Consider the following 27,638-nt stretch of genomic DNA (forward strand, 5'->3'; position numbering starts at 1 on the left):
CAGAGCCTGGGTCCATCACTACTGTTGTTTTAGGTGTTTCAAGTACAACATCTGATAAAGAAGACAAGGGTTTCAGAAAAGAAAATACCAAGTACTTTTAAAGTGGCACCTTCCATTCAGAGCTCAAGAAGAGCCCCTGTTGTCAAGAGTGAAGAAATTACTATTACAGTTTTTTTTTTTAAATAAAAGGGCACTGTTAAAAGTAGCATTACTAAAAGTTGTCACTGAAGATGTATGAGGTAATTTTCTCAGATTCTCAGAACTCATGAGCATATGGTCAAGATCTCTGGCCTTAAATCAAAGAAAGCTCACCCATGTGACCAAACTGATGATGTAGAAAGTAAAAAAAGAAAAAAGAAAAAAGAAAAAAAAGACAGAAAGGAAAAAAAAGACAGAGAAAAAGAAAGGGAACAAGAACAAGAAAAAGAAAACAAACAAACAAACAAACAAAAAACCCAAACCAAACCAAGCAAACAACAAAACCAATAATCAAAGTTTGAGTATGTTAAAACAAGATTGCTGAAGAGCAGTGCCCTGGCGGTGTTCCTAGGTAGGTTTTCTCTTTAACAAAATACTGCCACAGAAAAGATATGAAACATTTTAAATCAGATTTCAATATTTGCTTGGATACCAATTCCATAAAGCATGAGCTAGAAATCTCTTCAGGATAGACATGAGATAGCAAAAGTCCCCAGAACACAGGTATCTGCCACTAGGTATCTGCCATGGTAGGAGTTCTTGTGGGTTTGCAGCAACCATGCTTTTATCAGCATAAAGCAATGCCAATGGAATTGTCTAATTTTTTTATATCTACTATTATCTATATCTATTGATTTATTTCTATATTTTCTTTTTTCCCTTTCTTTTTGTATTAGATTATTTTCTTTATTTACATTTCAAATGCCGTCCTGAAAGTTCCCTATACCCTCACCCTGCCCTTCTCCCCAACTCACTCACTCCCATTTCTTGGCCCTGGCGTTCCCCTGTACTGGGGCATATAAAATCAAGAAGAGGGAAGACCAACGTGTGGACACTTCATTCCTCCTTAGAATAGGGAACAAAATACCCATGGAAGGAGTTACAGAGACAAACTTTGGAGATAAGACAAAAGGATGGACTATCCAGAGACTATCCCACCCTGGGATCCATCCCATAATCAGCCACCAAACCCAGACACTATTGCATATGCCAGAAAGATTTTGCTGAATGGACCCTGATATAGCTGTCTTGTATGAGGCTATCTCAATGCCTGGCAAATACAGAAGTGGATGCTCACAGTCATCTATAATGTGGAACACAGGGCCCCCAATGGAGAAGCTAGAGAAAGTACCCAAGGAGCTGAAGAGGTCTGCAACCCTATAGGTGGAACAACAATATGAACTTACCAGTACCCCCAGAACTCACATCTCTAGCTGCATATGTAGCAGAAGATGGCCTATTTAACCATCACTGGGGAAGAGAGGCCCCTTGGTATTGCAAACTTTAATGTCCATCTTAACACCACAATTTCTAGTCAATTTTCTTCACTATGACAGAATACTTAATACAAGAATTTTTAAGGAGCAAGAATTTATTTGTGGATCAAAGTATGAGTGGCTACCACTGTGACAATATTAAGAGAAAGAAACATAATTGCTCTGTCCTACAGAAAAATGTGTTTTTCTTGTTCTACAATCTGAAGCAAAACTCTTAATATCTACATTATAAGTGTCAGGAAGACACTTTTTTTATTATTTAAACAATTTTTATTAGATATTTTCTTCATTTACAATTCAAATGCTATACCAAAAATCCTCTATACCCTCCCTCTGCCCTGCTCCCCTACCCACCCACTCCCACTTCCTGGCCCTGGCATTCCCCTGTATTGGGGCATATAATATTTGCAAGACCAAGGGCCTCTCCTCTCAATGATGGCTGATTAGGCCATCTTTTGCTACATATGCAGCTAGAGACACCAGCTCTGGGGGTACTGGTTAGTTCATATTGCTGTTCTTCCTATAGGGTTGCAGACCCCTTCAGCTCCTTTTCTTGTGAAGCTATGGCTGTGCCTGGCAAATACAGAAGTGAATGCTCACAATCATCTATTGAATGGAACACAGGGCCCCCAATAGACGAGCTAGAGAAAGGAAGACACTTCTTAGTACTCAACTACTTCTGATATTCTCCAAGAATCATAGAGCAGCTTATCATTGACTTAAGCCTTTCCCACAGGATTTCACAGACCATGGATACCTGTTCCAATGGAAAAGTAGCAATGAAGACATTTTATATTTGAATGGACAATACTATACATTTAACAAAATGCCAGGTGTCTAAAATTTGATATTCCAAAGGAAAGACAGAGAGATGGTATGTAGCAGATAGCTTGCATGCTATGTGTCATTTTCAATTAAGATAAACAAAAGGACTAGGAAAGCTGAATTGGTTTGGAAATAATTGTCATGCATACACATAAAAATTTTTTTAAATTTGTTTTTCTGTTGTTTAATCCTTTTTTACAGTCCAGATTTAATCCTCCTCCCAGTCTGCCTCCTGCTGCTCCCCATCCCATACCTCCTCAACCCCCTCTGTCTCCAAGACCCCCACACCCAGTCCCTGGGGGCTCAAGTCTCTTGAGGGTTATATGCCTCTTCTCTCACTGAGGTCAGACCAGGCAGTACTCTGCTGAATAACACATAAAGAATTTAGCTATACTGTTACTTTAAGTAGACAGTGAAACAACTTTACCCCCTTCTTATGTCTCAAACATCTCGCACAGTTTAAAGATAGAATAAAGGAATGACTGGTTCACTCAGGTATCCCCAATAACTTGAAACATCAGTCACTTCTAACTTCATTGCAGTGATCATAATGGGGCCTTAGAGGCAATGGAAGCCTGCATTAAAGCATTAGTCCTTAGACTAAGGTTGTTAAAGGCTTTTAAATTGCTCTATGTGAGTCTACCAGTAAGCGCAGAGCTACAATATTAATTAATTCACATGAGTGGAAGAGAAATAAAGTAGGAAAGTTTACAGTTAGAATCCAAGCTTCCTGTTATGTAAGGAGAATGAAATGCCTAATGCATAAGGTTACCTGTGAGAGTACATACACTGCTGATGAAAAAGAACTATTGGTCCTAATCTGAGAAAAATCCTTGGTTCTTTCAGGGCTTGAATTAAGAGCTTTGATTTTGTGTGACACTGGTACTTCTGGTGTGGATGGATACCACTTGAGAATTTTATTCAATTATTCTCCATGTCTGAGAGTCCTATTACCAGAAGACATTTTGAGACATACTGTGTGAGCCTATGTAAATCTGAGATCTTATGTAAATGGACTGCTTACAAGATAGGAATGTTGGCAACACCTTGTCACAGTATCTAGTAAAGAGAATGACCTGAAAGACAAGTCATGGAAAGGTTAAAGCTCTTAAACAGAGTTTCTTTAAAAACAAGTAATCGGGAACTTAGAGCATGGAAGGGTACTGAGGTTAGTAAATCATACCTCTGTTTTAAAAAGGCATGCATTTCTCCTGTGTCAGGTCTGCATTTCTGGAGATAGGTCAGAACATCTCTAGGTTGCCAACAATCATAAGCCACATTATGACACTCACTGCTCCCTTTGATTCCCTTCTGTTTGGGATTAAAAATTTCTACAACATCTACTGCCTGATGAATATGTATAGAAACTTCAGTTTATATATTTGCCATGTTCATAATTGTACAATGGAGAGGCTTGTGAATCTACTGAGACCCGACAGGCTCCAAAATCTGGACCCATGTCAACAATATATATTCACTCAGGACTTCATCTACTCTTTATACATGCATGATAGGCCTCCTCAGTTCCCTAAAGTAATAAGATCCAAAATTACCAAGAGTGACGATTCATCACTAGATTTAGAAATGAAGGAACAACAAATCATTTACAAGTAGTGTCAAACTCCCAAATACAGAATCATTAAATTCATATGCAGAGATTAGTGGAATGCCAGCATCCAATACCTGCCTCCAGCAATCAACTCTCCAGCAACAGGATTCAGCACAGGGGGAACTGTTGCTCCTGTCTAAGGTGAGGAAACACAACTCCTGACTATCACCTTTTGTTGGGAGAGACATATGCGTGCTGTCCATCTTGACATCACTTTTAATACAAGAAAGAGATGATGTGTGAATATATGCATAGTATATAAATGATGGAAAATGAAGTAGGGAGACAAATAGAGATGCCCTGAGAAATGTTCAAGGCAAAGAAAGGATATTTTAAAACCACGAGACAAAAATGCATTCCACAAGAATAAATTTTGCTTCTTTGCAAGTCAGGATGGGAACTATATTCTCCTACCTCCAAATGTAGCCAATGTTCTAAGTAGGCCTACTAGGAAACTTGATCTTGGGAGCCCTCAATGATGAAAGGAGGCTCTATATAACTAGCAAAGTGATATTCTTGCCATTAAGCTGACAAGCAGTCAGCTAATCATTGAACATGATTACTAGAACCCTGAGCTTCAGAAGTGAAGGATGCAGGTATTGAGTATTTCCCAAAAAACATAGACCTATAGCTTTCAAGTTTCCTGAAGAAAAGGGGTATGTTTATACTATTTTAGGACATAAGTGAATAAGCAACAAAGCTAATTAATACATTGTACTTGAAGAAAAAGAAAGACTAATATACCAACATGTCATTGAAAAAGTTATTACATTAACCAATACTATTTTGTCACACATTGTACTATTTTGAGTATTTTTTAATCCTTATGAAATATATCTTTTTTAGCAGATCTTTTCTTTTTTAAAAAACATATGGATTATCATTTCAACAAAATTCTTTTTATTCCATTAGTCCTTTTTCTTCTTGTCATCAGTTATGATACACTAATATTTAAGTTTAATAATTGTGTTAACTTATGGTATATACTATGATGTTTTATGTATAGCTATATTCTATTCCTTAGACATTGTTACATCTCTGTCAATTCAATTCAATTAGAGGGCCAACATGAATTTGTCCTTGCTCAAGTTTATAAATCGCTAGTGTGCTATATACCCCCTCTCTGTGTGTGTATATACATATATATATATATATATATATATATATATATATATATATATATATCTTTATGATTTATTAGGTGTCAACAGAGAATCATGCATTTAGGACCATACTTGCATTAATATACAAACATAAAATCTGAGTGTTATCTCTTTGTATCTGTCTGTCTGTTTGACTGTCTGTCTCTTTGTCTCTCTGTCTGTCCCTCTGTCTTTGTCTGTCTCTGTCTCTCTCTCTCATACATGAGTGTACATGGGCCTGTGCATATGTAGTGTGTACATGTGTTTATAGAAGTCAGAGATTAACTCTGTGTGCTACTCCTTAGGTATTGTCCAATAATGTTTTGAGACAAGAATCCCCAAATTAGGAAAGACTGGCTGTCTAGGGAGCTTCAGGGATCTGTCTGTATCTATCTTCCCAGCACTGGGAATACAAGTGCTTACCACAATGCTTAGCTTTTTACACATTGGTTCTGAGTATTGAACCGAGACACTTAAATTTGCACAGCAAACAAATACGTTACTGCTGGAGCTATCTCCCCAACTTCAGACATGTTTCTTGAAATGTACACCTTTTTTATAAAATGTACACAAAGTAAACAGAACAGGATTAACGATTTTCTGAATTCTTCTTCCTGCCTGTAAATGGTCTCTTTTTGCTTGTAAACTACATCCAACTCACTCCTTTTCTATACTTAGGATTACTCCATTATAAACTTTTCACTTATAAACTCTCTGGATAATGCTGCTGCTCATTCTTACATGATTCCATATTATTTCATCTAAAGTAAAGCATTCCCATGATATTTTCAGAAACCTCTTCTTTTGCCTTAAAAATTGTTTTCCATTCTACACACTTTATTTATTATTACATCATCACCTTTCCATCAAGTCTGGAAAGTGAAAGAAAAGAAGAAAGAAAGAAAGAAAGAAAGAAAGAAAGAAAGAAAGAAAGAAAGAAAGAAAGAAAGGAAGGAAGGAAGAAAAAAGCTTGTTGTAAGTCCATCCAGTTCTGCTTCTTTCTTCCCCTATAAGAAGATTCTTAGTGTGATGAGGGAAAAAAAATCCAATCTAGAGTTGCAGCCAGGGCAGGTATTATTATCCTAGCTAGAAAGTGTTGCAGCACCATGAGAGCTTGTATTGAACACAAGTGTATAGAACATACACAAACACAGACACACACAGACACAGACACACACACACACACACACACACACACGTAAGAATATTAAATTTTATCCTGTTTACATATCCAGTTTAATTTTCAGAAAGAAGCTTTATGCCTGCATATTTAAACTAACTTACCTTATTCAAGAACATAGAATAAATTAAATATTAATCAAATACACACAATAAATGTTTGTGATTTAAAAAATTGTATCTCATATATTGAGAAGCTAACATGCATAAAATCGAGGACCCTGATTATTTAGGACTTTATGAAGTCACTCTTTTAAGTTGGCAGGTGTCTTTCCTACAATACCATCCTTACATGTTAGACAATGCCAGCTTTCACGTGGTTTTAATAAGATATATATATATATAATTTTCTTTTTTAATTTTTTTTAAGATTTATTTATTTATTGTATGTATGGGAGTGCTCACTACACTGTCACTTTCTTCAGACATATCAGAAGAGGGTGTTGGATACCATTACAGATGGTTGTGAGCCACCATGTGGTTGTTGGGAACTGAACTCATGACTTCTGGAAGAGCAGTCAGTGCTCTTAACCTCTGAGCCATCGCTCCAGCCCAATATATATCATTTTCATGAAAATTCACTACTCATACCAACACACTTTCAAAAAATACACACCTGTTGATAATATAACATTAGGAATTGGAATTTCAACATGTAACTTTGGAGAGAAATGATCACTCTATTAATAGCAATGTTCACTGAATATTTGACATTGTGGAAAACATGATGTAATTTTTGGTTATGCTAGTCAGATTTAAGGAATATATTTTATGTGAAAATAGCCAAGGAATTAAGTGGACTTTTCTGTCTTTCTTCATTTTTTTAAATTTGCATTTCCCTCTTTTTTTTATTAGATATTTTCTTCATTTACATTTCAAATGCTATCCCCAAAGCCACCTATACCCTCCCCCTACCCTGCTCCCCAACCCACCCACTCCTGCTTCCTGGACCTGGCATTCCCCTGTACTGGGCCATATAATGTTTGCAAGACCTAGGGGCCTCTCTTCCCAATGATGGCCTACTAGGTCATCCTCTGATACATATGCAGCTAGAGACACAGCTGGGGGGGGGTACTGGTTAGTTCATATTGTTGTTCCACCTATAGGGTTGCAGACCCCTTTAGCTCCTTGGGTACTTTCTCTAGCTCCTTCATTAAGGGCCCTGTGTTCCATCAAATAGATGACTGTGAGCATCTACTTCTGTATTTGCCAGGCACTGGCATAGCCTCACAAGAGAGAGCTATATCAGGGTCCTGTCAGCAAAATCTTGCTGGCATATGCAATAGTGTCTGGGTTTGGTGGTTGTATATGGGATAGATCCCCTGGTGGGGGCAGTCTCTGGATGGTCCATCCTTTCGTCTTAGCTCCAAATTTTGTCTCTGTAACTCCTTCCATGGGTATTTCTAATCAAGGTGTAAAGATTCAAGCAAAGCATGTCCAGTAAAGTTCATATCAAGTATTGTTCTTTCTAGTTGGGTTAAAATAAAACACTAAAAGTTGTTTGTTTGTTTGTTTGTTTTTATGATGAGCGGTTCTCCATTTGCTCAACAGACCAAACTATTTGCTAATTCTCAAGACAGTACTATGGGCCCCTCTTTACCTAAAAGGAAGAAATGTAACTTAAGAAAAATAGTAAGATTTAAAAAAATTGTTATTATTATTACATCAAAATTGTCCTAAGCTGTGAACTGAATCATCTTTTAGTTTAACTGAATCAGGTCAGAATAATTAAAACCAAAATGACCACAGAGGAGTAACTCACCAACTAGCTCCGCAACTTGAAAAAAAAAAAGCCTTTTTTAAAAATAGGGCCAAGCATCAAAATACAGATATATGAGATAACCCTTAAGGCCCTGTTACAGTGAAATTAATCCTCCAGAAAAAAAATGAAATCACATGAAAATTAAGCAGGGAAATGTGTAGAAGGATAAACAGTAAAACATTTATAACTCATGAATTGAGACAAAATCACATCAGATAAGATCAGAAACTTTAAATACCCCTCCCCATATATGTGAGTTTCAAAGAACAATGGTTGAATTACTGCTTTTTCTCTTTCCTTTGTTTAAATAATAGAAATGCATTTAGTCCTGAAAATAAATTGCCTTGCAGAAAGCATTAACACTTTTTTAACAATCTAATTTTGGACATATTAAACAGCATCATAACTGCAGCTCTATTCGTGGTCTCTAAGCAACTTATTCAAATTTTAGATATGCACAAAATGTGTGCTGTCAAGCTTCCACAGATGTACATACTACTGAGAATAGCCACACAAACATGAGTTCGCTATATTGATATTCACATTTTTCAACTTCAAAATAATTAAGAGTTTAATTGCGCCTTGTTCCTTAAAGGTGAGATGCAAAATAATCAGCATTAAATAATGAACAAAAGGCTTTATTTCTCAGATACAAATAAATAACTAACAATTCAAATGTTATTTTAAGGGAAAAAGGAGGAAGGGGAGTATGCCAACATGTCTACATGGAAGATATAGAACTTTCTAAACAAGACAAAGTTTATTTTTTTTATTTTTATTAGATATTTTCTTTATTTACATTTCAAATGTTATCCCTTTTCCTAGTTTCCCCTCAGAAAATCCCCTATTTCCTCCCCTTCCCCTGTTCCCCAACCCAACCACTCCTGCTTCCTGGCCCTGACATTCCCCTACACTGGGTCATAGAGTTTTCACAGAACCAAGGGCCTCTCCTCCCATTGATGACTGTTTTTCAGTAACAGTGAGAACATTTAGAAGTATCTCTACAATGACAAATACAGTCTCCCACATACATTCTAATTCAAAATTTCTTGAATGCAGAGTCACTAAGAAAAGGAGAACCTCATGTGTCCTGCATATTTTAAAATAGACAAATATTAAGCTTGTTAACTTTAATATTAAATAGACAAAATAGACAAATATTAAGCTTGTTAATTTTAGAGATGCAAAAAACCAGGATTGGGTATGTTGAGTGACTTGACTTTGGGGACGGAGGAAAAAAGATTAGTATTTATAAACATATTTATCTTTACTTTTAACTAATGGAGCTCTTCCTCCTTAAAAAAATAAAAAGGGATAAAAAACAAACAACAACAACAAAAAACTTCATGCAATCAATTTCCTCCAAGTTGTAAACAAAAGTGATTTCCATGTAAGCTATCTGCTGCACAGTCCATTGAGAGGCAAGAAGCCCATCTGTTAGGGCTTCATTATAAGATCCCTTTGACATACTTATTTGAATCTTTTAGCTTAACCATAGGCTTTGCTTTTTAATGTTTCCTTGGCCAGAAATGTTTCCCAATCCTTTAGCAATTTCTGTAAACTGGCATCTACAGTACACATCAATCCATATTTTCTAGCCCATGGACAATAATAGCCTACACACAGACTTATGTTCCTTTGTTAAAACTGACAGAATGTGATTATTAAGTTTATGTAAATTGTTCAGGTTATACCCTGTGATTTTCACATAAAACTGAGATACAAGAGAGGAAAATTACTGGTTTTATTAAACTGAGTGAGTGAAGTACATAGAACCAGGGAAGAAATCAGATGCTAAGGGGAGGAAAACCCCAGAGAGTTAGTGTTATATCCAAGTTCACAAGGAATTGAAGTGCCTACCTTTATATTAATGAACAATCATGTATAGAGTGATACATTATTATCACAATTAATATGTTATTATGTCCCCTGTGTTAACCTTATAAAGGAGCTGTAGAGTGGCCAATATTCCAGAAATATTCAACAGTAAATCAAGCTGCTTATTTTCAGCTGTTAGGCAGTGATACTTGTTTATTTTGAAGTTTTCACACCTTTCTCTGATTTTGATGGCCTTGTATATTTTGTTTTTGTTGGGTTCAGTTTTTTAAAAAATAGTTTTATATTTTTTTTCACACAGTCTATTTTGATTATATTCTTTCCTCTCCTCAAAATTCTCCCAAATCTTCCCTGCTCCCTACCTATCCAACTTCATATTCCAGTTCTTTCTTTTTGTCCCCCAGCAAAATTAACTTAGAATGGCTAGTGAATCCTATCAGATCACCATGGACTAAGACTAATCTTCAATAACAACATAAATAAAAGAAAGCCAACATTCAAGTGGAAACTGAACAACACTCTTCTCAAAGATACCTTGGTCAAGGAATGAATAAAGAAAGAAATTAAGGACTTTTTAGAGTTTAATGAAAATGAAGCCACAACATACCCAAACCTATGGGACACAATGAAAGCATTTCTAAGAGGAAAACTCATAGCTCTGAGTGCCTCAAAAAGAAATGATAGAGAGAGCTCACACTAGCAGCTTGACAACACACCTAAAAGCTCTAGAACAAAAGGAAGCAAATTCACCCAAGAGGAGTAGACAGCAGGAAATAATCAAACTCAGGGGCGAAATCAACCAAGTGGAAACAAGAAGAACTATTCAAAGAATCAACCAAAGGAGGAGCTGGTTCTTTGAGAAAATCAAAAAGGTAGATAAACCCTTAGCCAGACTCACTAAAGGGCACAGGGACAGCATCCTAATTAACAAAATCAGAAATGAAAAGGGAGACATAACAACAGATCCTGAAGAAATCCAAAACGACATCAGATACTTCTACAAAAGGCTATACTCAACAAAACTGGAGAACCTAGATGAAATGGACAAGTTTCTAGACAGATACCAGGTACTAAAGTTAAATCAGGATCAGGTTAATGATCTAAACAGTCCTATATCCCCTAAAGAAATAGAAGCAGTCATTAATAGTCTCCCAACCAAAAAAGCCCAGGACCAGATGGGTTTATTGCAGAGTTCTATCAGACCTTCAAAGAAGATCTAATTCCAGTTCTTCACAAACTATCCCACAAAATAGAAACAGAAGGTACTCTGGCAAACTTATTCTATGAAGCCACAATTACTCTGATACCTAAACCACAAAAAGACCCAACCAAGATAGATAACTTCAGACCAATTTCGCTTATGAATATTGATGCAAAAATCCTCAATAAAGTTCTCACTAACAGAATCCAAGAACACATCAAAACAATCATCCATGCTGAACAATTAGGTTTCATCCCAGGGATGCAGGGATGGTTCAATATACCGAAATCCATCAATGTAATCCAGTACATAAACAAACTCAAAGACAAAAACCACATGATCATCTTGTTAGATGCGGAGAAAGAATTTGACAAAATCCAACACCCATTCATATTAAAAGTCTTGGAAAGATCAGGAATTCAAGGCCAATACCTAACCAAAGTAATTGACAAAAAAAGGAGATCAAGGGGATAAAAATTGGAAAGTAAGAAGTCAAAATATCACTTTTTGCAGATGATATGATAGTATATATAAGTGACCCTAAAAATTCCACCAGAGATCTCCTAAACTTGATAAATAGCTTCAGTGAAGTAGCTGGGTATAAAATTAACTCAAACAAGTCAATGGCCTTTCTGTACACAAAGGATAAACAGGCTGAAAAAGAAATTAGGGAAACAACACCCTTCTCAATAGTCACAAATAATATAAAATAACTTGGTGTGACTCTAACTAAAGAAATAAAAGATCTGTATGATAAGAACTTCAAGTCTCTGAAGAAAAAAATTAAAGAAGGTCTCAGAAGATGGAAAGATCTCCCATGCTCATGGATTGGTAGGATCAATATAGTAAAAATGGATATCTTGCCAAAAGCAATCTACAGATTCAATGCAATCCCCATCAAAATTCCAACTCAATTCTTCAACTAATTAGAAAGGGCAATCTGCAAATTCATCTGGAATAACAAAAAACCTAGGATAGCAAAAACTCTTCTCAAGGATAAAAGAACCTCTGGAGGAATCACCATGCCTGACCTAAAGCTGTACTACAGAGCAATTGTGATAAAAACGGCATGGTACTGGTATAGCGACAGACAAGTAGACCAATGGAACAGAATTGAAGACCCAGAGATGAACTCACTCACCTATGGTCACTTGATCTTTGACAAGGGAGCTAAAACCATCCAGTGGAAAAAAGACAGCATTTTCAACAAATGGTGCTGGCATAACTGGAGGTTTTTATGTAGAAGAATGCGAATTGTTCCATTTCTATCTCCTTGAACTAAGGTCAAAACTAAGTGGATTGAGGAACTCCACATAAAACCAGAGACACTGAAACTTATAGAGGAGAAATTAGGGAAAAGCCTCGAAGATATGGGTACAGGGGAAAAATTCCTGAATACAAGAGCAATGGCTTGTGCTGTAAGATCGAGAATCAATAAACTGGACCTCATAAAGTTGCAAAGCTTCTGCAAGGCAAAAGACACAGTCAATAAGACAAAAAGACCACCAACAGATTGGGAAAGGATCTTTACCTATCCCAAATCAGATAGGGGACTAATATCCAATATATAAAAAAGAACTCAAGAAGGTAGACTTCAGAAAATCAAGTAACCCCATTAAAATCCGGCTCAGAGCTGAACAAAGAATTCTCACCTGAGGAATACCGAATGGCAGAGAAGCACCTGAAAAAATGTTCAACTTCCTTCCTTAATCATCAGGGAAATGCAAATCAAAACAACCCTGAGATTCCACCTTACACCAGTCAGAATGGCTAAGATCAAAAATTCAGGTGACAGCAGATGCTGGCGAGGATGTGGAGAAAGAGGAACACTCCTCCATTGTTGGTGGGATTACAAACTTGTACAACCACTCTGGAAAAGAGTTTGGCGGTTCCTCAGAAAATTGGACATAGTACTACCAGAGGATCCCGCAATACCTCTTCTGGGCATATATCCAGATTTTCCAACCGGTAAGAAGGACACATGCTCCACTACGTTCATAGCATCCTTATTTATAATAGCCAGAAGCTGGAAAGAACCTGATGCCCCTCAACAGAGGAATGGATACAAAAAATGTGGTACATTTACACAATGGAGTACTACTCAGCTATTAAAAAGAATGAATTTATGAAATTCCTAGGCAAATGGATGGACCTGGAGGGCATCATCTTGAGTGAGGTAACCCAATCAGAAAGGAACTCACACAATATATACTCACTGATAAGTGTATACTAGCCCAGAAACTTAAGATACCCAAGATATAAGATACAATTTGCTAAATGCATGAAACTCAAGAAGAATGAAGACCAAAGTGTGGACACTTTGCCCCTTCTTAGAATTGGAAACAATCACCCATGGAAGGAGTTACAGAGACAAGGTTTGGAGCTAAAACAAAAGGATGGACCATCTAGAGACTGCCATATTCAGGGATCCATCTCATAATTAGCCTCCAAATGATGACACCGTTGCATACACTAGCAAGCATTTGCTGAAAGGACCCAGATATAGCTGTCTCTTGTGAGACTAGGCCGGGGCCTAGGAAACACAGAAGTGGATGCTCACAGTCAGATATTGGATGGATCACAGGGCCCCCAATGTAGGAGCTAGAGAAAGTATCCAAGGAGCTAAAGAGATCTGCAACCCTGTAGGTGCAACAACATTATGAACTAACCAGTACCCGGGAGCTCTTGACTCTAGCTGCATATGTATCAAAAGATGGCCTAGTTGGCCATTGCTGGAAAGAGAGGCCCATTAGACATGCAAACTTTATATGCCCCAGTACAGGGGAATGCCAGGGCCAAAAGGTGGGAATTGGTGGGTAGGGGGGTGGGGGGAGGGTATGGGGGACTTTTGGGATAGCATTGGAAATATAACTGTGGAAAATATGAAAAAAAAAGAAAAGAAAAATTATCTGTCCCTAGCTGTTAAATTTGTCTACGTCTTATATAATTAGGAAGTGCAACAGTGAAGCAAAACATCAATTCTGAAATTTGCGTAAAAAAATCCCTTGCTTCCCTAAAAAATTAATTCAACATTCCCTAAAGATTTTATGCATACACAAATTTGCATAATGCATTTTATATATGTCTATTCAAAATATTATATGGCATTTCAATAGAGTATATAACTTTTATAATATTTACACAACAAATATGCAGTTCTATTATAGATTCTATTATAACTAGCCATAGTGGCAGTGAGGGAATTGTTTTGTTCATTAAAATATGCTTATATTTAGGCTTGCAAGTATTTAGAAGGTGGAAATGTGAGGATGGAGAGTTCAACAGCAGCCTCAACCTCATTGGCACTCCCAGGACAGTTTGAGACACAAAGACAGACATTGGGTTGAAAAAAAACATGTATGTAAGGAAAAATTATCGGATAGAGTTTGTCAATTTAAAATATTAGAGAATTAATATCAAACTAAACAGTGTAGGGTTATATTTTCAAAACATACTTTAATAAGCATACTTAAATTATTTAACTTCCCTTCTAGCCCAGGATTGAGTAGAGGTAGTGGAAAAGAAAGGTTAATAGGGCAAAGAGAAGATATGGAACTGTTTATAAATTTGTTAGGGCAAATCCAATGTGTGTTGTGAGGATATTATCAGTTCAGTTCACATGAATCAGAAGCAGTAGCTCTATCCACTCACCAACACCATTCATGAATCTTCAACAGCAGTTTGATCCAGTAATAACTACAAGGCTCTGCCAATAGGTCCGAGCCAACAGAAGTAGCACAAATGGTGGGAATACCACCAGAAGTTTTTTGGTATATTTCTTTCTATGATGTCACTACAAAGGATGACCAGCAAAGAATAGCAAGGTGAACCAATACTATAGAGTATTGTCAGTGAAGATCAGCGTCAGCAAAGCCAAATATGATCAGCAAAGAATAGTAAGACATACCAATACCACACACACTGTCCACTGTCTGTTGGGGTTGTATTTAATACCCTTTCCAAACATCATGTGTTCTCTCAAGTGTCTGCTCACAAAATATCACATGCCCCTTTTTCCAGGCAGCTTCCCCCAAAACACCACGTGTCTGTTCTCAGCATAACATCCTCCCATATGTCTGTTTCAGCAAAAACATCCTCTCATAAGACAGTTTCCAGGAAAAACACCACATGACACAACTGAATCTCCAAAGAAACCAATAATTTCCACTTCAAAACAGAAGCAACAAGTGGAAAATAAATGTAAAAATGAATGAATTTTATAAAAAAGAACAAATGGAAACCAATTCTTTAAAGACACATAAACAATTTTGTAAATATTTTTCAATAACAAGTGAAATAAATAGAAAGAAATGATACTAAGAAAATAAAAAGTACAAGTGCTACATTCAGAAGAGGTTCAACATTAATGGGGCAATACTATGGATATTATTTATTACTAATAATTTTTAAAGGATAACAAAAATAGTTGACTGAAAAGAATTTGAAGAATTAAGTGCCAATGGAGCTTTCAAATTGGAGAAGTACCATACTGTCATCCCTAAAGAATTAAGTGATAGAGTGATTGCTACCAATGTTAAAGTAAACTAGATAAGATAATACTTCCTAAAGGAGTTCTCAGAGCTAACTGCACATCACAACTACTGATCAATAACTAAGGAAATGTTTAGTTGTATACTAAAGTGACAACTAGAATGAGGTGATCACAAAATCGTAGAAAAAAATTTTACCACTAATTCCTATCACAGTGGGTTAGTATGGAAACTGTTTAAATAACTAAAATCATGTACAGCAAAACACAAACAATTTAATAAGAAGGCAATTGGATGGCAAAATACAAATGACTAATAAAAACATGAATTTTTAAAAAATATTTTGAGATATCAGGGAAACTCAAATCAATATATGATATTTAGAATTTATCTTATCTCAGTGAAAAGGTTATAAAAAAATTCTGGTAAAGATATGATGAAAAGAGAAAACTGTTGATGGGGATTTAAATTAGTCTATCCACTAAGGAAATCAGAAACACAGTTTAAAATCTAAAAAACAGAGGTACTGTATTATACATTTATACACATTCTAACTACATAAACAGAAAAATTAAAGGAGCTTATCATAATGCTGCATCTTTATGTTTAGCATGGAACATAAACAATAACCAAATCATGCAATAACTTTAGGTAATCATCAATAGATGAACAGGAAATACATTATACACATATACACAATAAAAATTTACTCAGCTTTCAAGAACAAAGCTATGCCATTGACAGGAAACTGGATGTAACTAGATTTTCATCATGAGAAGCAAAATGATCCAGGAACATTCAAAAGGAAAAGTGTCATCTGTTCTCTCTCAGATAAAATTTTTACAAAAATCTGAAAGGCTAATGAAGTTCCATAATAAAAAGGAGTTATTAAACCATGCAAAAATATGAAATTTTAATCTTCAATAGAATTACTACTCACCAGAGAAGAAAATATATCAATTAATCTTACATTTTTATTACTTATTGCCTTACTTGTGGCTGTGAAGATGCTAACAAAGTTCAGCCTGCTGCCCCCGTGATTGAAATAAATCATGAAACAATTAAAGTAATTTTTAAAAACCCTCTAAAATTTTAGTTCTGTGTGCAACTGGAATCTATAAAAGAATACACCATAAAATGGAAGCAGGTGTGCAGTCTATGGTAGATGACATAATAATTAACTGAAAGTAACATTTTCAAGTTTGGCCTCTTTTGTCTGCAACAGAACATCTTTTTTTATTTCCTTAGTGAAGGAATGTAAGGTAGCAACTGTATCTGCTATTATCAATGGAGTTATAGGTAGCATAAATGTTTGAGTTTGGCAAGAGCCATGATAGTACTGAACCACTTGAATCATGTTTAGTGGAAGAAACCTGGTCAGTAATTTATATTGATCTTAACAGAAAATACCTACAAGGATGAAACTGGAACACCATGTATAACCAGGACTGACATCTGAGATTGGTAGAAGTTCATCCTTGAAAATCTTGGACACATCATTATGTCAGCCAGCAGAGGACCCAGACACACCTGTCTGGCTGAGGAGCTACCCCCTCTTTCCCCTTACAGGCTTCCAGGTTGGAGAAGTGAGATGGTTTCATATAATAAATGGTTATATTTCCAGTCCTGGACAGCAATATAGAGAACTGAAATGAGGGCAGAAGAGAGTCATATTTCAAATTATACAGGATTGCAGTCTCTTGTCCATGACCTTTTTCAACCAGGCCAGACAAAAGTGGCTGGATGAAGCATACTAGTACTTCATACCTGCAATCTCAGTGATTAATGATGTTAATTTGAAAGTTGGCCATAAATTCTGTAGAAAGAATGTAGCTGATCACCTACAAACAATGAGGATGCAAAGCTTAATTAGATTTAAGTATAAGAGTACACACATGTAATCTCAGAACTCCTGAAGCACAGGCAGGCTCATTGTCAGTTTATGTCCACGAAAGGCTACAATCAAAGTACTACCTCAGAACAAATCTCCATGAGAAAGCTAATTTCTGATGATATGAGAACAGTCAAGAGTGGTTGTATACCTGTAATCCCAGCAATCCAGAGTATTGAGAGTTTAAGGCCAACCATACAAAAACAAGAAAGTTACAGTGCAGCTTGTGTACATAGTGATTCAAGGGAGTGGAGTGGTAGAGAGGGAAAGATGAGATAAGAGGTGGAGGATTGGAAGAGAAGAGAGGAGAAAGGAAGAGAATAAAGGGTGTAGGTGGGGAGAAAAGCAGATGAGAAGGGATGAGAGATTGGAGGAAGGGTGGGAGGATGGTAAAATGGAAGGGAGAAGTAGGTAGATGAGGGATGGAGAGAGAAAGAAATGATGACAGGTGGAGAAGGAAGAGGGGAGCCAAAATAGGGAGAGAAGTAGGTGGGGTAGGGGAGATGAGTGGAGGAGAGGAGAAAAGCAGAGGAAAAGAAAATTAAGGAGAGGTGGGGCAGGAAGGAGAGGCAAGGCAAAACAAGGGGAGAGATGAATAAGGAGGGGAGGGTCGAGAAGGGGAGGGGGAGGAAGTGAGGAGAGAGGGAAAGGAGATTAGATTAAAGAAGGGGAGAGAAATAGGGACAGGATGGGATTTTAGGTGAGGAGACAGTAGGGGAGAGGATAAAAGGGGTGAGAGTAGAGGGAGGTTGAGCTGGGTAAGCAAGGAAGGAAAATCCAGGCTAAAGGAGAAGGAGGAAGGTAGGGAGCAACAAAGGAGAGAAAATGGAGGAGGCAGGAGGGGAAAGGTAGGAGGGCAAGAAGAAGACAAGGGACTACAGAAGACTGGAGCAGAGGGAAGGGGAGGGGGAGAGAGTATTAGTGCCTAAGGAAGGAGTGGGGAGGGGAGAAGACAATAGAAAACTAAGAGCAATTAAGGGGAGGCAAAGCAAGTGGAGGAGGGAGAGGGACCAATAAGAATGAGCTAGAAAACACAATACATAAACCTGGCAGTGGTTGCGCATGCCTTTAATCCCAGCACTTTGGAGGCAGAGGCAGGTGGATTTCTGAGTTTGAGGCCTGCCTGGTCTACAAAGTGAGTTCCAGGACAGCCAGGGCAATACAGAGAAACCCTGTTTCATAGGGAACCTCCTACTCCACAACAAAAGATAAGAAAGCACCTCCAATAGGAAAACAGTGGGAGGGACCTGAAGCTGAGGATTAGTTCACTTTCCAGCTACTTTTCCCACAGGAGAGGCTTGTACTCCAGTCTGAAGAGAACAATCCTAGGTATTGTCGGTGTTTGGGTAGGGTAAACTGCTTTAAAATGGTCACAACCTCAGGCTTTCCAACCATCCTTATCCCTCCTGTGAGTTCTTTACTCCAAAAACGCCCTTACAGGCATCAGGCCTCTGGAATTGCCAGTTGTACCCTGAGTCCTTCTACTTTACATTTCCCCTTATAGAATAAGGTCCTGGTGAGAAACCCTTAGACTTAGACACGAGAAATTAAAATACAAGGGCTTAAAGGCGGGAGAGATGACAGTTATAAAGAGTACATGTTCCGGTGGTGGGGTAGGGATGTGTATACAGAGAACTCTGATGCCATGCTGTAGCCAAGTCGCTCGTCCTGAACTTATCTCCACCACTGTACCTTGGCCCCACGCTGCGCCGATCTGGCTGCCTAATTGGATGTGCACGGGGACAGGTACCATCCCTTGTATGCTAGACTGGATGGATCTATCTGCACAGACCTCACACACGTTCAAGAAGATTTATTGGATTTATTAGAACCCGATTCTCCATCCATGGATGGTAGCCTTAGTGGGTCTTTTTCTACAGGCCTCACTCTGTCTATATCCCTAAGTCAGTAGTGTAAACATAGGTTTCTGCCACTGTGTGGTGAATTTACTCGGTCTATCTGCATAAGCCTCCACTACCCCCACAGGTCTGGTTACCTAGTGGGTTTATTAAAAAAAAAAACTCCGATCCAAAATGGTGACCATAGTAGGTCTGCCTCAACAGGACCTTTCCATGTCAGGAAGCCTAACAATGCCATATGGGCAAAAAACGCCATCCCTAGATGACCACTTTAGTAGCACAGTCTCTACAGGCTCCATCACCCTGGAAGCCTAACTCTGTTGTATGGGCAAAGTCTCCGCCCAAGTATGGTGGCCTAGTGGGTCTATCTACATAGGCCTTGCACATCAGCAATTGATGTGGACTAATAATGTCTGTACAGGCATAGTTCCCCACCCTTACATAGTGGCTGTGTTCGTCCAAATAGACACAACTCTGACCATTGCGAGGGGGCTAATAGGGTTTCTGAGAGCAAAAGGCTCCTCCCCTGTGCCTACAGGCTCCGCCCTTTTTCGGGAGGCTAACTGTGTTGTGTGTACAAAAGTCTCCGCCCATGTACGGTGGCCTTAGTGACTATGTTTCAACAGGCTCTGTGCTTTTCTGGAAGTCTAACTATGATGTATAGGCAAAACACTCTACCCATGTACGGTGGCCTTAGTGTCTATGTTTCAAAAGCTTCCGCCTTTGTCTGGAAGTCTAACTATGATGTATAGGCAGATGACTCCGCCCATGTACGGTGGCCTTAGTGTGTCTAGCAACAGACGCCTTCCTTACAAGCTCCTGAACTGGACATACTAGGTTTGTAAGGGCAAATGTTAACACCCTGTATAGTAGATTTGGATGGATTTTATTTAAGGGAAACTCCCCATTTCGAGTGTGCTAAAAAGGTGTGTGAGAGCACAAGGTTCCACACCTGACTGGGGCTTTAGTGGGTCGGCCTGTACAGGCTCCATCCCCTTCCGGAAGCCTAACTCTGTTGTATGGGCAAAGTCTCCGCCCAAGTATGGTGGCCTAGTGGGTCTATCTACATAGGCCTTGCCCATCAGCAATTGATGTGGACTAATATTGTCTGTACAGGCATAGTTCCCCACCCTTACATAGTGGATGTGTTCGTCCAAATAGACAGGACTCTGACCATTGCGAGGGGGCTAATAGGGTTTGTGAGAGCAAAAGGCTCCTCCCCTGTGCCTACAGGCTCCGCCCTTTTTCAGGAGGCTAACTGTGTTGTGTGTACAAAAGTCTCCGCCCATGTACGGTGGCCTTAGTGACTATGTTTCAACAGGCTTTGTGCTTTTCTGGAAGTCTAACTATGATGTATAGGCAGAACACTCTACCCATGTACGGTGGCCTTAGTGTCTATGATTCAAAAGCTTCCGCCTTTGTTTGGAAGTCTAACTATGATGTATAGGCAGATGACTCCGCCCATGTATGGAGGCCTTAGTGAGTCTACCAACAGACGCCTTCCTTACAAGCTCCTGAAGTGGACACATTCGGTTTGTAAGGGCAAATGTTAACACCCTGTATAGTAGATTTGGATGGATTTTAATTACTGGAAACTCCCCGTTTCGAGTATGCTAAAAAGGTATGTGAGAGCACAAGGTTCCACACCTGACTGGGGCTTTAGTGGGTCGGCCTGTACAGGCTCCGTCCCTTTCCGGAAGCCTAACTCTGTTGTATGGGCAAAGTCTCCGCCCAAGTATGGTGGCCTAGTGGGTCTATCTACATAGGCCTTGCCCATCAGCAATTGATGTGGACTAATATTGTCTGTACAGGCATAGTTCCCCACCCTTACATAGTGGCTGTGTTCGTCCAAATAGGCAGGACTCTGACCATTGCGAGGGGGCTAATAGGGTTTGTGAGAGCACCAGGCTCCTCCCCTGTGTTTACAGGCCGCCCTTTTTCAGAAGTCTAACTGTGTTGTGTGTACAAAAGTCTCCGTCCATGTATGGTGGCCTTAGTGGCTATGTTTCAACAGGCTCTGTGCTTTTCTGGAAGTCTAACTATGATGTGTATAGGCAGAACACTCTACCCATGTATGGTGGCCTTTGTGTCTATGTTTCAAAAGGCTCCGCCCTTGTCAGGAAGTCTAACTATGATGTATAGGCAGAAGACTCCTCCCATGTATGGAGGCCTTAGTGAGTCTACCAACAGACACCTTCCTTACAAGCTCCTGAAGTGGACATATTAGGTTTGTAAGGGCAAATGTTAACACCCCTGTATAGTAGATTTGGATGGATTTTAATTACTGGAATCTCCCCGTTTCGAGTGTGCTAAAAAGGTGTGTGAGAGCACAAGGTTCCACACCTGACTGGGGCTTTAGTGGGTCGGCCTGTACAGGCTCTGTCCCTTTCCGGAAGCCTAACTCTGTTGTATGGGCAAAGTCTCCGCCCAAGTATTGTGGCCTAGTGGGTCTATCTGCATAGGCCTTGCACATCAGCAATTGATGTGGACTAATATTGTCTGTACAAGCATAATTCCCCACACTTACATGGGGGCTGTGTGGGGTCCAAATAGATAGGACTCTGACCTTTTCGATGGGGCTAATAGGGTTTGTGAGAGCACCAGACTCCTCCCCTGTATGGAAGACTTAGTGGGTCTGTCTCTACAGGCTCTGCCCTTTTTCAGGAGTCTCTCTGTGTTGTGTGTTCAAAAGTCTCCGCCCATGTACGGTGGCCTTTGTGTCTATGTTTCAACAGGCTCCGCCCTTGTCCGGAAGTCTAACTATGATGTATAGGCAGATGACTCCGCCCATGTACGGTGGCCTTAGTGTGTCTAGCAACAGACGCCTTCCTTACAAGCTCCTGAACTGGACATACTAGGTTTGTAAGGGCAAATGTTAACACCCTGTATAGTAGATTTGGATGGATTTTATTTAAGGGAAACTCCCCGTTTCGAGTGTGCTAAAAAGGTATGTGAGAGCACAAGGTTCCACACCTGACTGGGGCTTTAGTGGGTCGGCCTGTACAGGCTCCATCCCCTTCCGGAAGCCTAACTCTGTTGTATGGGCAAAGTCTCCGCCCAAGTATGGTGGCCTAGTGGGTCTATCTACATAGGCCTTGCCCATCAGCAATTGATGTGGGCTAATATTGTCTGTACAGGCATAATTCCCCACCCTTACATAGTGGATGTGTTCGTCCAAATAGACAGGACTCTGACCATTGCGAGGGGGCTAATAGGGTTTGTGAGAGCACCAGGCTCCTCCCCTGCGTCTACAGGCTCCGCCCTTTTTCGGAAGTCTAACTGTGTTGTGTGTACAAAAGTCTCCGTCCATGTATGGTGTCCTTAGTGGCTATGTTTGAACAGGCTCTGTGCTTTTCTGGAAGTCTAACTATGATGTGTATAGGCAGAACACTCTACCCATGTATGGTGGCCTTTGTGTCTATGTTTCAACAGGCTCCGCCCTTGTCAGGAAGTCTAACTATGATGTATAGGCAGAAGACTCCGCCCATGTACGGTGGCCTTAGTGGCTGTTTCAAAAGGCTCCGCCCTTGTCCGGAAGTCTACCTATGATGTATAGGCAGAAGACTCCTCCCATGTATGGAGGCCTTAGTGAGTCTACCAACAGACACCTTCCTTACAAGCTCCTGAAGTGGACATACTAGGTTTGTAAGGGCAAATGTTAACACCCCTGTATAGTAGATTTGGATGGATTTTAATTACTGGAATCTCCCCGTTTCGAGTGTGCTAAAAAGGTGTGTGAGAGCACAAGGTTCCACACCTGACTGGGGCTTTAGTGGGTCGGCCTGTACAGGCTCTGTCCCTTTCCGGAAGCCTAACAATGTTGTATGGGCAAAGTCTCCGCCCAAGTATGGTGGCCTAGTGGGTCTATCTGCATAGGCCTTGCACATCAGCAATTGATGTGGACTAATATTGTCTGTACAAGCATAATTCCCCACACTTACTTGGGGGCTGTGTGGGGTCCAAATAGATAGGACTCTGACCTTTTCGATGGGGCTAATAGGGTTTGTGAGAGCACCAGACTCCTCCCCTGTATGGAAGACTTAGTGGGTCTGTCTCTACAGGCTCTGCCCTTTTTCAGTAGTCTCTCTGTGTTGTGTGTTCAAAAGTCTCCGCCCATGTACGGTGGCCTTTGTGTCTATGTTTCAACAGGCTCCGCCCTTGTCCGGAAGTCTAACTATGATGTATAGGCAGATGACTCCGCCCATGTACGGTGGCCTTAGTGTGTCTAGCAACAGACGCCTTCCTTACAAGCTCCTGAACTGGACATACTAGGTTTGTAAGGGCAAATGTTAACACCCTGTATAGTAGATTTGGATGGATTTTATTTAAGGGAAACTCCCTGTTTCGAGTGTGCTAAAAAGGTGTGTGAGAGCACAAGGTTCCACACCTGACTGGGGCTTTAGTGGGTCGGCCTGTACAGGCTCCATCCCCTTCCGGAAGCCTAACTCTGTTGTATGGGCAAAGTCTCCGCCCAAGTATGGTGGCCTAGTGGGTCTATCTACATAGGCCTTGCCCATCAGCAATTGATGTGGACTAATATTGTCTGTACAGGCATAGTTCCCCACCCTTACATAGTGGATGTGTTCGTCCAAATAGACAGGACTCTGACCATTGCGAGGGGGCTAATAGGGTTTGTGAGAGCACCAGGCTCCTCCCCTGCGTCTACAGGCTCCGCCCTTTTTCGGAAGTCTAACTGTGTTGTGTGTACAAAAGTCTCCGTCCATGTATGGTGGCCTTAGTGGCTATGTTTCAACAGGCTCTGTGCTTTTCTGGAAGTCTAACTATGATGTATAGGCAGAACACTCTACCCATGTATGGTGGCCTTAGTGGCTATGTTTGAAAAGGCTCCGCCCTTGTCCAGAAGTCTAACTATGATGTATAGGCAAAAGACTCTGCCCATGTAAGGCGGCCTTAGTGGGTCTACCAACAGACACCTTCCTTACAAGCTCCTGAAATGGACACATTCGGTTTGTAAGGGCAAATGTTAGCACCCCTGAATAGTAGATTTGGTTGGATTTTATTCATTGGAATCTCCCCGTTTCGAGTGTGCTAAAAAGGTATGTGAGAGCACAAGGTTCCACACCTGACTGGGGCTTTAGTGGGTCGGCCTGTACAGGCTCCGTCCCTTTCCGGAAGCCTAACTCTGTTGTATGGGCAAAGTCTCCGCCCAAGTATGGTGGCCTAGTGGGTCTATCTACATAGGCCTTGCCCATCAGCAATTGATGTGGACTAATATTGTCTGTACAGGCATAGTTCCCCACCCTTACATAGTGGCTGTGTTCGTCCAAATAGGCAGGACTCTGACCATTGCGAGGGGGCTAATAGGGTTTGTGAGAGCACCAGGCTCCTCCCCTGCGTCTACAGGCTCCGCCCTTTTTCGGAAGTCTAACTGTGTTGTGTGGACAAAAGTCTCCGTCCATGTATGGTGGCCTTAGTGGCTATGTTTCAACAGGCTCTGTGCTTTTCTGGAAGTCTAACTATGATGTGTATAGGCAGAACACTCTACCCATGTATGGTGGCCTTAGTGGCTATGTTTCAAAAGGCTCCGCCCTTGTCAGGAAGTCTAACTATGATGTATAGGCAGAAGACTCCTCCCATGTATGGAGGCCTTAGTGAGTCTACCAACAGACACCTTCCTTACAAGCTCCTGAAGTGGACATATTAGGTTTGTAAGGGCAAATGTTAACACCCCTGTATAGTAGATTTGGATGGATTTTAATTACTGGAATCTCCCCGTTTCGAGTGTGCTAAAAAGGTGTGTGAGAGCACAAGGTTCCACACCTGACTGGGGCTTTAGTGGGTCGGCCTGTACAGGCTCTGTCCCTTTCCGGAAGCCTAACTCTGTTGTTTGGGCAAAGTCTCCGCCCATGTATGGTGGCCTAGTGGGTCTATCTGCATAGGCCTTGCACATCAGCAATTGATGTGGACTAATATTGTCTGTACAAGCATAATTCCCCACACTTACATGGGGGCTGTGTGGGGTCCAAATAGATAGGACTCTGACCTTTTCGATGGGGCTAATAGGGTTTGTGAGAGCACCAGACTCCTCCCCTGTATGGAAGACTTAGTGGGTCTGTCTCTACAGGCTCTGCCCTTTTTCGGGAGTCTCTCTGTGTTGTGTGTTCAAAAGTCTCCGCCCATGTACGGTGGCCTTTGTGTCTATGTTTCAACAGGCTCCGCCCTTGTCCGGAAGTCTAACTATGATGTATAGGCAGATGACTCCGCCCATGTACAGTGGCCTTAGTGTGTCTAGCAACAGACGCCTTCCTTACAAGCTCCTGAACTGGACATACTAGGTTTGTAAGGGCAAATGTTAACACCCTGTATAGTAGATTTGGATGGATTTTATTTAAGGGAAACTCCCCGTTTCGAGTGTGCTAAAAAGGTATGCGAGAGCACAAGGTTCCACACCTGACTGGGGCTTTAGTGGGTCGGCCTGTACAGGCTCCATCCCCTTCCGGAAGCCTAACTCTGTTGAATGGGCAAAGTCTCCGCCCAAGTATGGTGGCCTAGTGGGTCTATCTACATAGGCCTTGCACATCAGCAATTGATGTGGACTAATATTGTCTGTACAGGCATAATTCCCCACCCTTACATAGTGGATGTGTTCATCCAAATAGACAGGACTCTGACCATTGCGAGGGGGCTAATAGGGTTTGTGAGAGCACCAGGCTCCTCCCCTGCGTCTACAGGCTCCGCCCTTTTTCGGAAGTCTAACTGTGTTGTGTGTACAAAAGTCTCTGTCCATGTATGGTGGCCTTAGTGGCTATGTTTCAACAGGCTCTGTGCTTTTCTGGAAGTCTAACTATGATGTATAGGCAGAACACTCTACCCATGTATGGTGGCCTTAGTGGCTATGTTTGAAAAGGCTCCGCCCTTGTCCAGAAGTCTAACTATGATGTATAGGCAAAAGACTCTGCCCATGTAAGGCGGCCTTAGTGGGTCTACCAACAGACACCTTCCTTACAAGCTCCTGAAATGGACACATTCGGTTTGTAAGGGCAAATGTTAGCACCCCTGAATAGTAGATTTGGTTGGATTTTATTCATTGGAATCTCCCCGTTTCGAGTGTGCTAAAAAGGTATGTGAGAGCACAAGGTTCCACACCTGACTGGGGCTTTAGTGGGTCGGCCTGTACAGGCTCCGTCCCTTTCCGGAAGCCTAACTCTGTTGTATGGGCAAAGTCTCCGCCCAAGTATGGTGGCCTAGTGGGTCTATCTACATAGGCCTTGCCCATCAGCAATTGATGTGGACTAATATTGTCTGTACAGGCATAGTTCCCCACCCTTACATAGTGGCTGTGTTCGTCCAAATAGGCAGGACTCTGACCATTGCGAGGGGGCTAATAGGGTTTGTGAGAGCACCAGGCTCCTCCCCTGCGTCTACAGGCTCCGCCCTTTTTCGGAAGTCTAACTGTGTTGTGTGTACAAAAGTCTCCGTCCATGTATGGTGGCCTTAGTGGCTATGTTTCAACAGGCTCTGTGCTTTTCTGGAAGTCTAACTATGATGTGTATAGGCAGAACACTCTACCCATGTATGGTGGCCTTAGTGGCTATGTTTCAAAAGGCTCCGCCCTTGTCAGGAAGTCTAACTATGATGTATAGGCAGAAGACTCCTCCCATGTATGGAGGCCTTAGTGAGTCTACCAACAGACACCTTCCTTACAAGCTCCTGAAGTGGACATATTAGGTTTGTAAGGGCAAATGTTAACACCCCTGTATAGTAGATTTGGATGGATTTTAATTACTGGAATCTCCCCGTTTCGAGTGTGCTAAAAAGGTGTGTGAGAGCACAAGGTTCCACACCTGACTGGGGCTTTAGTGGGTCGGCCTGTACAGGCTCTGTCCCTTTCCGGAAGCCTAACTCTGTTGTTTGGGCAAAGTCTCCGCCCATGTATGGTGGCCTAGTGGGTCTATCTGCATAGGCCTTGCACATCAGCAATTGATGTGGACTAATATTGTCTGTACAAGCATAATTCCCCACACTTACATGGGGGCTGTGTGGGGTCCAAATAGATAGGACTCTGACCTTTTCGATGGGGCTAATAGGGTTTGTGAGAGCACCAGACTCCTCCCCTGTATGGAAGACTTAGTGGGTCTGTCTCTACAGGCTCTGCCCTTTTTCGGGAGTCTCTCTGTGTTGTGTGTTCAAAAGTCTCCGCCCATGTACGGTGGCCTTTGTGTCTATGTTTCAACAGGCTCCGCCCTTGTCCGGAAGTCTAACTATGATGTATAGGCAGATGACTCCGCCCATGTACAGTGGCCTTAGTGTGTCTAGCAACAGACGCCTTCCTTACAAGCTCCTGAACTGGACATACTAGGTTTGTAAGGGCAAATGTTAACACCCTGTATAGTAGATTTGGATGGATT

This window comes from Mus caroli, unplaced genomic scaffold (assembly GCF_978045245.1).
Source record: "Mus caroli unplaced genomic scaffold, Mus_caroli_1 scaffold_5, whole genome shotgun sequence".
NCBI lineage: Eukaryota > Metazoa > Chordata > Mammalia > Rodentia > Muridae > Mus > Mus caroli.